The following is a 15,272-nucleotide window of genomic DNA, read 5'->3' on the forward strand; positions in this document are numbered from 1 at the left end:
TGATACCTCTATTTCTACGAAAGTAAAAGCCTATTTAAACTGCAGTGTCTCTGTATGCTGGTTTGTGGGTTCTCCAACAACACTCTCACATCGCTTCTCTGAACATACTCGCTCTCTCAACGTGGAGCTTACCTAACAAAAACCTTTCTTAACTTCTCAAAAAGCAAATGATACATGGGCCAAAAAGTTTCGGAAATGTTCACATTTACCCATTGCTTAAAGCTTTGAATATAGTTAGCTTGGAATCTAGTTAGCTTCATTGTGAAAGGCACAAGGAATTATTGAATTATTGATGTTTAAAAAACACAAGTCCATATTGCTGGTGCTGTAAAATGGCAACATTATGGAGCAGCCTGTCTATACAATTTAAAGACTCCTTGGGACAGTTTTATCAGTATAGTTTTAATGTCACAGTATAATTATGTTTAGCACCACACAGATAAACACTAGAATGTTTTCCATTAAATTCATGTAACACTACCTAGAAGGCAATATAAGGACATGTCTCTTTCTCATTCAGTATGCAAACATTTCTTTCTGTAGATCAAACATCCACTTTTTACACTGCCAATTTGAAAAGACGTATGTTTCAGTCTCTTTTCCAAAAACAAATAAGTAAAATAAAAATAAAATTATGCTCTCAGATCTGTTATTTTAACATTTTCTACAACTGACATAGAATGTAATAATGTAAGATTACTACTTTTGACAGCTATTCTACATTAGAGTACAATCCTCCTGTACTTCAGCTAATGCCTGATAGGTAACAAGATTGTTTAGGGATGAATCTTATGTCAAATCTCAGTCACGATTTGAAGTGTAAACAAGGGAGTTACAGGAAAGTTGGGGAAATGAATAAACCTGAAGCAAACTACTAAGGGTTTACTATAAGAAGTAAGGACATAAACGTAGGTACACATAGTTTGAATTATCAGGAATCCAAATATAGATGTGAATATATATGGAGAAAAGAAGGTAATTACATAATAGGGCGAAATAACGAGCTTCTTAGCAGACAACACAGAAACTGAAATGAATTGAGGATTTTCTTCAATGGTTCAGTGAAATGAAACTTAAAAGTTGGAAAAGATATCAAAGATGCAGAGTTGTTGCTGACTATATACAGACTTGGCACAAGAACAGATTTAGAAAAACCACCTGACACAAACAGACTTTGCCCAAGAAAGCTAAGGAATGTCTAGGAATAAGAAAGAAAGTGATTAACTTTGTGAAGCAACCAAAAGAGATAAAAAGGACACAGAAAGATTATCTTTGAATAATAAAGAAGTTTCAAAGGTGAAAAGAAACATTATGCTGAGTAAAAGATAATAGGAGAAAACAGAAAGTGGTGCCTTTTTCTGTTGGGACTGCCTGCAACTTGCATTCAAGGGGCATTGACCAATGGGCAAGTTCAACTCCTGAAGAGAAGCACTCAGTGTATCTTCTGGATGGAAAATTGAGACAAAGAGAATAAGGAATGTCCAGTTTGTGATCAGAATGGGACAACTCACCACATCCAACTTACCACAGCCAACTTATCATGGCCAATTTGCTGAAATACAACTCAGTACAGGACAATTTAATGATTCAATTATATTGTTTTTTAAAAAAGAAAAATATTTTAATTTTTGTCATTGACATTTCATTTTGTCCCTCCTTTTGCATCCTTTCTTTAATGACTCTATTCCACAATTTCTTCAATATTACGATCTTGTACCACAGTCAGTTGTTCCATAGAGAGTTTACCATGGTGAGTTATCCCATGGCAATTTAGCCATGGCAGGTTGACTGTGGGAAGTTAGCTATGGTGAGTTGGCTTTGACACCTGAGGGAACTAGATTGGCCGTCACTAGAATTCCTCTCTGATTGGAGACTTAGCAGCAACCTTATTTGGAATATTTTAGAGGAAAAAGATAATAAAATAGATAATCCCCTTATCCCTTTCTATTACTCCCTCTCTTTACCTCTATATGCTCTTTCCTGTTTTCACTCTAAGCCTAATTGGACCTCCAATTGGGCATCCAATTTCTTTGCAACCAAATTCTTTCCTTTTACTTGTGCAAACCATTAACAATTTGCACTAGATTTATTCATTTTCCCAATTTTGTTACAACCTCCTAGTTAGAGAATTGTTGCTCTTGACAAGCCCTCCTAAGACCAGTTGGTTTGAAGAGGAGCATGCATTCATGAAGAAGGCTCTAATCTTTGATCATATACACACTTTTTCATATTTCTCTTTATCTTCTTTCCAGATATGCACCCTTTCTGCTGGCCCCAGCTACCATCTTTGGTACCACAATCATATGGGAAATGCCCAAATTTAATTGCAGATGTTTCAACATAAAAATGTAACCATGTATAATGTGAAAGAATTCTCCTTAGCACCTTGGATAGCTCCTTGATGATGTTGTTTAGAATAGCCTTTCAATCTGAATACCCTCCAGATGTGTGTACATGTCCTACCAGACCTCCTTCTCATTCGCTCATCTTACTTTCTTATTATTGATAGAATCAATTACAAAACCTTCTGGGCTCCAATATGAATCCCTTGAACATAATATTTGATGAAGTAACAGGGAGTTCTTCCACGTAGGGATGACATGAGTTCAGCACTACATTCTATTTGTGCTCATTTATGCAAACACTATCTAATACACCAGTGTCTTTAACATATGGTGAAATGTAACATACATTACACCAAATCAAAATCCATTGTAACATATGATCACTTACCTCTCCTTAAAACAATAAGTAGATATGATTAGCTTGTGCTGATGCATATTTATGCAAAATGAAGCAAACATGGCTATGGTAACTCTGGTAATACCTCCAACTGTGAAATGCCACACAGGCAGATCTGAATCTGTCCTGAGCAGAAGGCAAAAATTCACTCTGAATGACTGGATTGGTGATTGCCACCAGCGGGGAGAAATGCACTCTAGCCAAAAGAGCAGAAAGTATTGTTAGCTAAGACAAGGAACAGATTCTGCTTTAGAAGCATTTTTCTCACCTGTCTTTGCAGCTGGATAATACGATAATGGCAATGGAAGCAAAAATCAAGACTTTAGGGATTTAAATGCTGACAAAAAATAATTTATTAGCAGACAACTTGCAAAACAAGGCATTTGTACTAACAAAGCTGTTGTGGCCCAGCAGGAGCCGTTGGAGCTGCCACCAGTTTCCGACAGTGAGGGGCCCTATGAGTTGGCTCTGGAGGATGTGGAGGACCCTGGACAGGGTTCTGACTCTGAGCAGGGCACAGAGAAGCTGGTTAGCCACCAGGAGATGCCTGAGCCTTGGACCAGTGGGGAGGAGACAAGGGAGTGTGCTCCGGATGTCATGCATTGGACCAGTGGGGAGGAGACAAGGGAGTTGGTCTTGGATGCCCGACAATGGAGAGCTAATAGGCATAAGGAACAGTTACGCAGTTGCAGGAGATAATTGCACTCAGCTGGTGGTAAGTAGGCTCCTCTCAAGACTATAAAGGAATGATTATACACACGCTCATTGCAGGAGTCAACGTATTCACTAGAGTTGGAGAACTTTCGTGGTTAGCTTGGCAGGCTGGATTGCTGCCAAGGTTAGTCTGTGCTGGATTGCCACCAAGGCCTGGACTGTGCTGGATTGCTGCCAGGGTCTGGACTGTGCTGGATTGCTGCCAAGGCGTGGACTGTCCTGGATTGCTGCCAGGATCTGGACTGTGTGTTAATAAATCCTTGAAGTATCTTTGTCTCGACATGCTTTGGTGTAGGACGAGGAGGGTCAGAACACAAAGCTATAGCACAGAATACACTGTTGGCACCGTGAACATATTATCAAAATAATCAGGCCTACAGGTCTTTCTTTTTTTCAGATGGATGGTAATTTGTATTTAATCAGTAGATATGTGCTGATAGAATAAGAGTATGGGGAGGAGAGGAGAAGCTCTTTGTTTCTTATTTTAAAAAATCAGGAACAGAAATGTTCCATATTCTTATTTAAGTTAAACCACAACAGTCAACCCCAACTGTAATACTCTTTTGACAGTCTAGAAATATGTCTTTATGTATATATGGAAAAATGAGCATTTGGAGGAAGCTTTACTGCTTTCAATTAACCCCTTGGCTTCCTTTCCAAGTTGCAGTTCAAATGCTTTCTTTTCAGATTTCATCTTTACATCAAACCATTTTATTGATGGTAACCAATGAACCATAGCAAACATTTATTCAACTGCTAGTCCTCCACAGCAAGGAGAAGCATGCAACTTCATGCAACTGCATATGTGTTTAGTAATAGTCCCAGTCACCTTCCTTGTTAACAAGTGATAACCAGAAACAAATTGTTGTTACATGTATTAAACAGAAGTAGCAAATCTGTTTCAGAGAACAGAATAATAAATATAAATAAAACTTTTTTCCATAAAACATGGACACATGAGGTATTTCTATCTCAATAAAAGTATCTTCTTATTGGTTATGAAACTTTACCTATAAAATCCCCTTCTCCGTGGGATTTTACATCATGCTGCTGAACAATGCATTGTTCTCTCGCTATTTTACCAAAAACTTTCTAGAACATATTGTTTCTTCCCTGTTTCATATAATTTTTAATATATTTCAAAACAGTTCTGTATGTTTGATGTCAAATGGGCTCCTTTTAAATCAATTATATCTTTCTGGAGTTAATAATTTATTACATTTTCTTGGCCATATAGATTTTCAGAACTAATGATCTTCATCATTAAAATGCAAAAGGTCCGTTTTTTTTATCCCGATGATTTGCATTTTCTGCCAGGTGAGTCCCTTTAAGGCATCTCAGATTGGATGTCTCTAAAGTCTAGCATTTTAGATCAGTCATTTTGGAATAAATAGGCCTGATTGTCTACAGCCTCTTTCTACAGCTTGAAACAGTACTTTGGTTCATCTGACTGGATTTGCTCTCTGCGGCAAGGAGATCAACGGATAATTCCTTCTTCGATGCCTGGATGCTGCCTATTAAGTTCCTTTTGGTGAGTTTTGATAGCATTCTTTTGTATTTCAATTTCTGCTGCGGTTAGTCTTCCCATTCACAATGAAGTTGCAATGTGTTCTTTTCTAATGTGAATCCAGTCTTCATTATTGCTATGTGAAGCATTCTAAAATTAAGAATTAACTGACAGGGAGAGAGAGAAATGGAATTTCATGCATTGCTCTAACTGCAAGAGGGGTAAATATGGACAAAATTCTAACAAATCTGGTTGTGCCAAATCTGAGCTATATTGTGCAAATGTGATGGATGATTGCTGTGGAAATTTTATATAGCCTTTATTTCAATCATCTCTCTTGCATTGATGGCAGAGAGAGAGAGAAAGAAAAGGCATAAGAAGGGGAAAAAATGACATTTTCATAAAAATACATAGAGCCATAAAGTTTTTTACTCAAGGCAAAGGTAACACTCATAAAAGCAGTGATGAAATAAAATGGCTTAGCCTACTCTTTTGCTTCCCCGTTTCTTTGATGTAAATCCCCAGATGACCTTTCCCTCCTCCTAACATTTCCTCATGTCCTCTGGTGCTTAATGACTTTCGTTCCTATGACTCTGAAACAAAGGTTGCTCCCAGGTGGATCTTTTTATGTGAAATGTGTGAATCTTATTACTACAGGTTCAAGGAACACCTAGAAAACTTTACCACTCTTGTTTTCTTGTTTGACCATTACTACAGCTCATGTTTCAACTTCCATTTGTCTACCTTGTCTAGCAGGACAAGCTATTTGCATAGCAAAACCTAGAACAAATCTTCTGAAGTTTGGTTGTTCCATGGTGCTCTTCACTTGAATATATTTTGAGACAATACTTTTGAAGTGGGCAGTGATGTTCACCACTCTTCCCCCCCCATCCCACAGTTCACTTCTGGAAGCACCTCAATATTGTAAGCTTACATACAGGTGTGCATATCTATTTTGCATTGTTTTGTTTTTACACTTGAAATCTAGGATTTCAAAATAGTTCAACACTGCCAGTTGAATGTTAGATCTGCTTTACTTTAAGTTTTTTAATGCTTAGCCTTGACTAATTTACCAGTCTATAGGATGGTGGTGGTCGTCATCGTCGTCGTCATCATCATCATCATCATCATCATCATCATCATCATCATCGTCCATCTATATGGAATTATCTCAATGAGAAAACTGTTTTTGAAGAAGCTGTTATTATTATGGTTCATTGCACAGTGAGCCAGATGTTCAGGCATGATTATTATTAATAATAACAACAGTTAAATTTATTTGCTGCTCATCTCACTGCAAGACAACTCTGGATGACTCCATGGCTCATGGTGCAATCACCAATATTCTAACATGTGAAGTTTGAATTCTGGCTCTTTTTTAAATCTTAAATTGCCTTCTCTTATTACTAAATGTTTTGTTTAAAATAACTTCAATAATTATATCACTGTATTGGTTATCTTAAATGACTAACAAGGTGGCGCAGTGGTTAAATGCAGCACTGCAGGCTACTGCTAGATCAGCAGGTCAGCGGTTCAAATCTCACCGGCTCAGGGTTGACTCAGCCTTCCATCCTTCCGAGGTGGGTAAAATGAGGACCCAGATTGTTGGGGGCAATATGCTGACTCTCTGTAAACCGCTTAGAGAGGCCTGAAAGGCCTATGAAGCGGTATATAAGTCTACTGCTATTGCTATTGCTAACTGTTCTTTATAAATGTGTTAGATCTTTCTGGTAAGCAATAAGGCTTTCATTGGGACTATCACATTCAGCAGTCATCATAAAGTTGTGACTTTTCCATCTCTCTCTCTCTCTCTCTTCCTCCCTCCCTCTCTCCCTCTCCCCCTCTGTCTGAAGCCCTTCTCTTCTATGCTTTCAGTGGTTGTTGATGATGCATGTCTTTTTTTCAGGGTTTCTTTTGTTATCTAATACCATTTTGTTTTCAATCTATATTTATTGCTTTTCTATTAGCAGTTGTTTTGCAGTTTTATTACAATGGTTTATGTTTTATTGTCCATATTGTTTTATTTATATTTCACTTAAGAGTGACTTGAATAAGTAATTTAGAAATATTGTAAAGTAAGGAAATGTATGACAAGATTTAGTAGAAGACATCTGTACCTGGAACATTCTGTAACTTTTGATTGTGTGTGTGTTTGTGTGTGTGTGTGTGTGTGTTTGTGTGTGTAGAATTATTGAACAGACACTATGCACACACTCAAAACTAGTGTGTTTAGCAAAGCAAAAGGGGAGGAACTAGGAGGAAAAAACAGGTTGAAATGCTTGAAATAAATATGAATATCTCAGAAATGTCTATCTACTGGTATAACTGGCATGCAGTGAATTTCCTGGCATATTAAAAAAAACCTATTAGACTATAATACAGTAAGCAAACAATGTCAATATGAAAGAAGACCCATGTCTAGACACAGACAAGATAATCCAAATTGTCATCAACCTTTTGTTAAGAAGGGGGCCACATGAGTGTTTGTGAGTTAAATTGTTTGTTACATCAAGCTACCTGAAGGATTAAGTTCTGCATTATTCCCTTGTCATAATCTTGCTAAAATAACTATTACATAGCTCTCTGTTGAGTTTTTGCAGAAACCCACTAAATTTGAAGTGTCAGCATGTAGCTTTGCCGAACCAGGAGACAAAAAACATTAGAAATGTAATGGGGCAATACATTTTAATGTCTTGTAAAGCATAGAGGGGTGATGAACCATGTTAATGCAGGCTTCATTTATTGCTGGTATGGCATCATTGAAGTCAGTGGGATTTATGATAGTCAAGACCTCTGATTTTTTTTATTAATACCATATTGAAAGATTAAATTAAGTACATATGAACATTATGCTAGGTAGAGTTTCATGATGAGATTTCTCTTATCCATGAAAAAAATCTTGTGAGAATTCTGGGAGAAAGAGAGATTGAAAAATATGATTTCCCAAACTAAGACTGACATTTACATTATATATACTCATGAAGTTCCTCTAAGCTTCACTTGTAGACCAAGACTAAGAGAAAATGTATTTGGGCCTAGCACTGTACGTGTCCATATCTATGTTTTCCATTCAAATTTAAAAATAACCTCACAAAATTTAACACCATCAGAATTTATCCTCTCATATTGTCCAGCACATACGGTATGTCCTGTAGTGTGCATTAATGCTTGAGATGATCTACAAACAGATATAATTTTTCATTGCACATGAAATGTTTCAGACTGAAACAGAAACTGGAGAATAGAAGTTGGGAAATGAGCAGCTAGATTGAAATGTGATTTTTATATCCAATTATGTGACCTGAATTTCAGTGTTTAAATGTGAAAAAAATAAATGAAGGGGCTCATGAAGATATCTCTTGACTCAAAGTAGAATTTTCTTATGCTGTAATATTAACATCCCAAATTGTAATGAATGTTAAATGGATACTTCTTTCTCTTTTCTCTTCAACATTTAAGTTATCTAGAATGTTAATAATATCCAATTAATATTGTATCAATATCATTGCACTGAAACAGTATAATGTATTAAGATTTACAACAGCTTAACTTTAAAAAAATATCTATGAATCCAAAGAACCAATGTTTCTAGCACTTCTGAAATAGCTATTTGCTTTTTTCCCCCACTGACATTAAAGCCATCATACCAAAGCTTTAGCTAAACAAGTTCCACTATTTAAAAATTCAAGGATGGTTATATTACAAGTAAGGTAAAGGTAAAGGTTCCCCCACACAGGCATGCTAGTCATTTCTGGCTCTGGGGCAGTGCTCAACGCCATTTCTAAGCCGAAGAGTCAGTGCTGTCCGAAGACGTCTCTGTGAACATGTGGTCAGCATGAGCCAACGCCAAAGATGCATGAAGCGCTGTTATCTTCCCACCAAAGTGGTTCCTATTTTTCTGCTTGCATTTTTTATGTGCTTTCGAACTGCTAGGTTGGCAGAAGCTGGGACAAGTAATGGGAGCTCACCCTATTATGCAACACTACATGGGGCAGCCCTTGAAGAGTGTTCGGAGACCCCAGCTGGTCCAGAATGCAGCCGCGCGAGCGATTGTGGGTGCACCCCGGTACACCTACATTACGCCTATCCTCTGCGAGCTGCACTGGCTACCTATTGGTCTCCGGATACGCTTCAGGGTGCTAGTTATTACTTATAAAGCCCTACATGGTATTGGACCTGGGTACTTGAGAGACCGCCTTCTGCCGATTACCTCCCACAGACCCATTCGATCCCACAGATTAGGCCTCCTCCATATTCCATCTGCCAGCCAATGTTGGCTGGCGACTACTTGGAGAAGGGCCTTCTCTGTGGCAGCCCCGGCCCTTTGGAACAAGCTCCCTGTGGAGATTCGGACCCTCTCCACCCTTCAGACTTCCGGACGGCCGTGAAGACCTGGCTGTCCCAGCAAGCCTGGGGTTGAGTCCCCCCCCTACTTGAATTTGCTGTGTCTGTTGTGCTTTTAAACTGTTTGTATTGTCTGATTGTCTTTGTCTTACTTTTTGTAATTTCCCCTCCCTTGGCTTTGTTCAGCCGCCCTGAGTCCCTTCGGGGAATAGGGCGGCCTACAAATTGAATAAAATCCAAATCCAATCCACTAGGGATTTGTACTGCCAACCTTCTGATCGACAAGCTCAGTGTCTTAGCCACCAAGCCACCACGTCCGCTTATATTACAAGTACCATAGACTATATTTTCAAAAAAATTAATGCTAAGAATGTCAAAGTGTTTTGGTATGTGTATAAATGCTGTTAAGGGAAATCTTGCTTTTTCACTCTACTGTATTTCATGATAAAATGAACACTACTTGCTAATGTCCAAACTTTTAAAAAATGCTTTCCAAAGTGCTTTAGTGTGAATAAAGCACACACCTTTTATGCATTAGACTGAGTACATCTTTTCCAAGGCTGTCATGGCTGCTTTGAAATTTATCTCTGGATTCCTATAAGTTGCTTGTGTATATATCAAACTTCTGCTGGGTCTGCTAGCAAACCAGAGTGGCTGTGCAGAGATATGCATATGGAAGCAACCAGGAACAGCCACTGAAAGTCCAAAGCAACCTTTGTAAAGAGGTGACTTACACTTCAGCTGAAGCACTTTATGAAGCCCTTATTTCATTGCACAGCCTAATTTATATAAAAGTAACATACTTTGCTCTTTCCTAAAAATTGTATAGGGTCACTGGGAATTGACTTTAGTAAATGAGTGAGGTAGCCAAATAAATCCAGTCCCTAGATCTGGGGTGTCAAGCTTGATTTCTTTGAGGGCCGCATCAGGGTTATGTTTGACTATGGAGGGTTGTGGGGCATGGTTAGGGGACATGGCCAGCTCAATGTCACTTGTCAAGGCTCTGTTTTGGACCTTGCTGGCCTCCTGAAGTCCCCTGCCAGCAAAAACAGAGCTTGGTGAGGCTGCACACTCAATTTTTGCTGGCAGAGAACTGCAGGAGGATGTCGCAGCCTAAAACGGAGCGCAGGTGGGCTGCACGTAGCGCCCACAAGCTAGGTTATCACTGGCAGAGGGCTGTAGGAGGCCATTGAAGCCAAAAACAGAGCCTGGGAGGCCTGCATGTGAACCTCTCAAGCTCTGTTTTCACTGGCAGAGGCACCATGGATAAGGTGACCAGATTTGCAGATTGGTAAAGAGGGACACCTTTGACCGGGGGGGGGGGGGGGGGGCTTGATTAAAAATTTTATATGGAGCAACAATTTTCATATAACACAAAAATAGTATTGTAATTTTTTTTTATTTCAACATAACTACAATTTACAAATATAAATTGTAACTGTTGCCAAACATCAAAATTTTGATCGTGTGACCATGAGGATGCTGCAATGGTCGCTAAGTGTGAAAATGGTCGCTAAGTGTGAAAAATTGTCATCAGTCACTTTTTACAATGCCATTGTAACTTTGGTCACTAAGCCCATTATACCACCTTTCTTGCCAAAGTTCTTAAGTGAATAACTGCAGCTGATAAGTTAGTAACATAAGTGATCTGTGATAAGAGCCTGGAGGAAACCCTTTGTGGCTTTGAGGTGGATAGAAGCTACTTGAGATCGACCAATCAATCAGTCTCAAGACATGGAGACTCTGGAAAGAGTGCAGAGAAAAGCAAGAAAGATGATTAGGGGACCAGAGGATAAAATATATGAAGAACAGTTGCAGGAATTGTGGATTTCTAGTCTATAGAAAAGAAGATCTAGGAGTGACATGATGGCAGTCTTCCAATATTTGAGGGGCTGCCCCAAAGAAGAAGGGGTCAACCTATTCTCCAAAGCCCTTGAAGGACAAGAAGCAATTGATGGAAACTAACCAGGGAGAGAAGCAACCTAGAACTATGGAGAAATTTCCTGACAGTGAGGACAATTAACCAGTGGAACGGCTTCCCTCCAGAAGTTGTGGGTGATCCACCACAGGAGGTTTTGAAAAAGATAATGTACAACAATTTGCCTGAAATGGTATCAGGTCTCCTGCTTGAGCAGGGGGTTGGACTAGATGACCTCCAGCTCCAGTATTCTGCATTCTTCTCTAAGAAAGACAACAGGGGCTGGAAAGTCCATTTAGTGGCTTACAATGGCCATTGTAACCCTCATTCCACAATGTCGGTGTTGCAACTGTTGACCAGGGCTCTGGTCAAATCAGAATTGAGCTGGAGGGGACCTTGGAGGTCTTCTAGTCCTTCCCCCCCTCAAGCTGGAGATCCTATCCATTTTAGACAAGCGGCTGTCCGGTGCCTCTTCTTAAAATTTGCTGACCGACTCTGCGGCTGAGCTGAAGCCGGCAAAGCCCAGCACCCCTGCCTGCCCAGCTGAGGTGTTCCTAGCGGAGGAGGGGGAGGGGGAGGCACCGCCGCTATAACTCATTAATACATCATAAATTCTCAAGCATGGGGACTATAACCACCACAAACCCCACAAATCAAGCCTTCCAAGATACAAACCCACATGAGTTATTACTTTGTACATTCGTTCTCAGGATGCTACCCTAATGCCCAAGACTATCAGCTGTTAAATTATGGGGCCGGCAGATCCATGGATGGATCCTATAGAGATCCAGGCAACATGCACGCCGGCTCTTACAAGGGATACAAATACAATGGAATGGATCTGAGCATCAGCGGATCAGCCACCACCACCACCTCCTCCTCCTCCAGCCAATTTGGAGCGGTTGGGGAGAGCTCTCGTGTCTTTTCTGCCCAGGCAGCGCTCGAAAGCAGGTTAAGAGAGGTGTTCAGCTGCTCCTTGTCCTGTCCTGAATCCCTCCCTTGCACAAGCAGCACCAGTAGTGGCGGCGTCAATGAAAGCCGTGGAGGCAAGACAGCCGGGTCCTCCCACGCCAACCAGTAGCTTCTGTCGGTGCAGTTAGCATCACCGCGTTTGCCAAAATAGACGAAACCAGCACATCCTCGCGAACCGAAGAGAGCGGTTCTCAAGCCAACAACGGCACCCGAGTTCAGACGGAGCCGAACACCACCTCCACGCTGGCTGCATAAAGCCTGCCCCCTTCTTGTCTCCCACACCCCCCCTTCCCAACGGGACAAGAAGGTGGAGGGCTGGTCTTGCAAACAGGGATCAGCGCACTCGTCGCCTCCCCCTCCCCCAGGAGGAGCTCTGCAGCGGGCCAGACGAATGGAGGGGGAGATCACCTCTTCCTCCTCCGAGCCCCCAAACCCCGTCTTCCCTGGCCTGCACCCCTGCGCCCAGGCTCCTTTGGGTTTGGGGGTAATCCGAATGGGTGGAGCGGGGGATCCCCGGGGCAAAGGCCTCCCGGTGCAATGGTCTTCCGCAGCTCCGGAGCGAACCTTCACCTTCCCTGCCCAGGATTGCAAGGCTGGAGGCCTCGGCAGTAGCCACCCCCACCCCCAGCTGGCCAACCCTCGCCCGTACCATGAGCGGCGGGACTCCCTCAGTTCCTCTCCTCCCCGGCACCGTCCTGTGGGCGTGCGAGCGCTGAGTGCGAGCGCTGAATGGCTGGCCGGCCCGGAAGGCTACCGGCAGGGCTCGGCCGCCATTCAGCGACACATGTTTCGCGCGGGCCAATGTGGAAGGCAAGTGGCAAGCCAGCACTTCAAAGTCATGCCGGCACTTTAGCGTGCCCCTCAGCCGCCATTCAGCAAAACATGTTTCACTGAATGGCAGCCGAGTTCTAAACTGCCGGCATGACTTTGAAGTGCTGGATTGCCTTCCGCGTGGGCCAATGTGGAAGGCAAGCAGCAAGCGGCAAGCCAGTACTTCAAAGTCATGCCGGCACTTTAGCGTGCCCCTCGGCTGCCATTCAGCAAAACATGTTTTGCTGAATGGCGGCCAAGTTCTAAACTGCCAGCATGACTTTGAAGTGCTGGATTGCCTTCAGCGTGGGCCGACATGGAAGGCAAGCGGTAAGCCAGCACTTCAAAGTCATGCCTCGGCTTCCTTGCTCCGCCCCGCCACTTTAGCGTGCCCCTCAGCCACCATTCAGCAAAACATGTTTCGCTGAATGGCAGCCGAGTTCTAAACTGCCGGCATGACTTTGAAGTGCTGGATTCCCTTCTGCGCAGGCCGACGCGGCCCTTCCACGCAAGCCAGCACTTCAAAGTCATGCCGGCACTTTAGCGTGCCCCTCAGCCGCCATTCAGCAAAACATGTTTCGCTGAAAGGCAGCCGAGTTCTAAACTGCCGGCATGACTTTGAAGTGCTGGATTGCCTTCCGCGCGGGCCAATGTGGAAGGCAAGCAGCAAGCGGCAAGCCAGTACTTCAAAGTCATGCCGGCACTTTAGCGTGCCCCTCGGCTGCCATTCAGCGAAACATGTTTCGCTGAATGGCGGCCGAGTTCTAAACTGCCGGCATGACTTTGAAGTGCTGGATTGCCTTCAGCGTGGGCCGACGTGGAAGGCAAGCGGTAAGCCAGCAGTTCAAAGTCATGCCTCGGCTTCCTTGCTCCGCCCCACCACTTTAGCGTGCCCCTCAGCCGCCATTCAGCGAAACATGTTTCGCTGAATGGCAGCCGAGTTCTAAACTGCCGGCATGACTTTGAAGTGCTGGATTCCCTTCCGCGTGGGGCGATGCGGCCCTTCCACGCAAGTCAGCACTTCAAAGTCATGCTGGTACTTTAGCGTGCCGGCAGGCAGGGCTGGAGCACGCGAGCGAGCGAGCGTGCTCCATCCCGGTGGGTGCATGAGCGAAGTACTTTTCCAGCACTCCTGTGCCTGGAGAGCTCCGTCTGCATATGAGCCCTGGATCCGCCACTTGCGCTCCCTTGCTCCGCCCCGCCACCCGCCTTCCCTATCGCTTCGAGCGCCGTTCTGCCTTCGTCCGCGCTCTTCCCGCATGGACGCCCAAAGCCTCCCAGCCCGCCCGGCCCGGGGCAAGTCAGCTGCAGTGCAGCGGGCAGCGATCCCACCACCATCCGCCTGCTCACTCACCCCACCCATCACTTACTCTGAGTTCGGAGAAGAAGCGGCGGCCCCAGGTGACTCTTTTCACGGAGGCTTTCCCACGGCTTGTCCGGAAGTGGGGCTGGAAAGGTGAGCTCGCTCCCCTGCCCGTCTGCCTGCTCACTTGCTACGCTACCCCACCCATGCGAGTGGCAGCGGATGGGCGGGGGAGTGAGTTGAAGAAGGCACCAAAATTAAGCAGGATCTTTTGGGAATGGCCCGGGACGCGGGAAAAATTATGAGAAGGCGTGCCTGTCCCGCCAAATGCGGGACGTCTGGTTGGACTGGGCCTTCACTGTTTCCAGGGCACTCACGGCTAGATCTAAGCAGACCTGGGCTGCAGGCCTTGAGTGTAACACCCCTTCCCTAGATAGTTTGGTAACTTTTGCCCAGTTGGTGCTCTCTAAGCTTGGTTGCTTTATTGCAGACATTTTATTGTCTAAACTAGGTAACATCATCAGTGTTTGGAATTCATGCATTAATTCACTAAGCATCTATTGCAAACCTGGGCGAACTGTTCCAAGTAATCTATAAAATGTGATCTTCTGGACAGAATCCTAATGCAATAATTTATAGAGGGCTTTCAAAATGGAATGGAAAAACTGACTGTGGCACTCAGCCCACAGTCACCTACATCTTCTATAGCATATTTAAAAAATATTTGTCCCTCTGAAAGTAGTTGCACAAGTAAATTAACATAATTATATTTAGTCTCATTTTTCTCACATCATTCTTCAGTGCAAAGGTGTAAAATATATATCTGTTGATTTAGCTGTATTTACAGTGAATGCATTTGGGACTGCAGCACGCAAAGTTTTCATACTGACTATGATATAGTCAACATGATTTCCTTGATTATACTGCCCTCACATTTTCAAATTTTGAGGATTAGGGTTAAA

The 15,272-nt window shown here is 42.9% G+C and overlaps 1 pseudogene; it reads left to right on the forward strand.

Moving 5' to 3' along the window:
• The first annotated feature begins 11,904 nt into the window (after nt 1-11,904).
• LOC148049250 (homeobox protein Hox-B5 pseudogene) lies at nt 11,905-12,452 on the forward strand (annotated as a pseudogene).
• Nucleotides 12,453-15,272: the final 2,820 nt, after the last annotated feature.

This window comes from Thamnophis sirtalis, unplaced genomic scaffold (genome assembly GCF_051295495.1).
Source record: "Thamnophis sirtalis isolate CommonGarterSnake01/CBP01778 unplaced genomic scaffold, rThaSir2_p1.2 scaffold_2, whole genome shotgun sequence".
Lineage (NCBI taxonomy): Eukaryota > Metazoa > Chordata > Lepidosauria > Squamata > Natricidae > Thamnophis > Thamnophis sirtalis.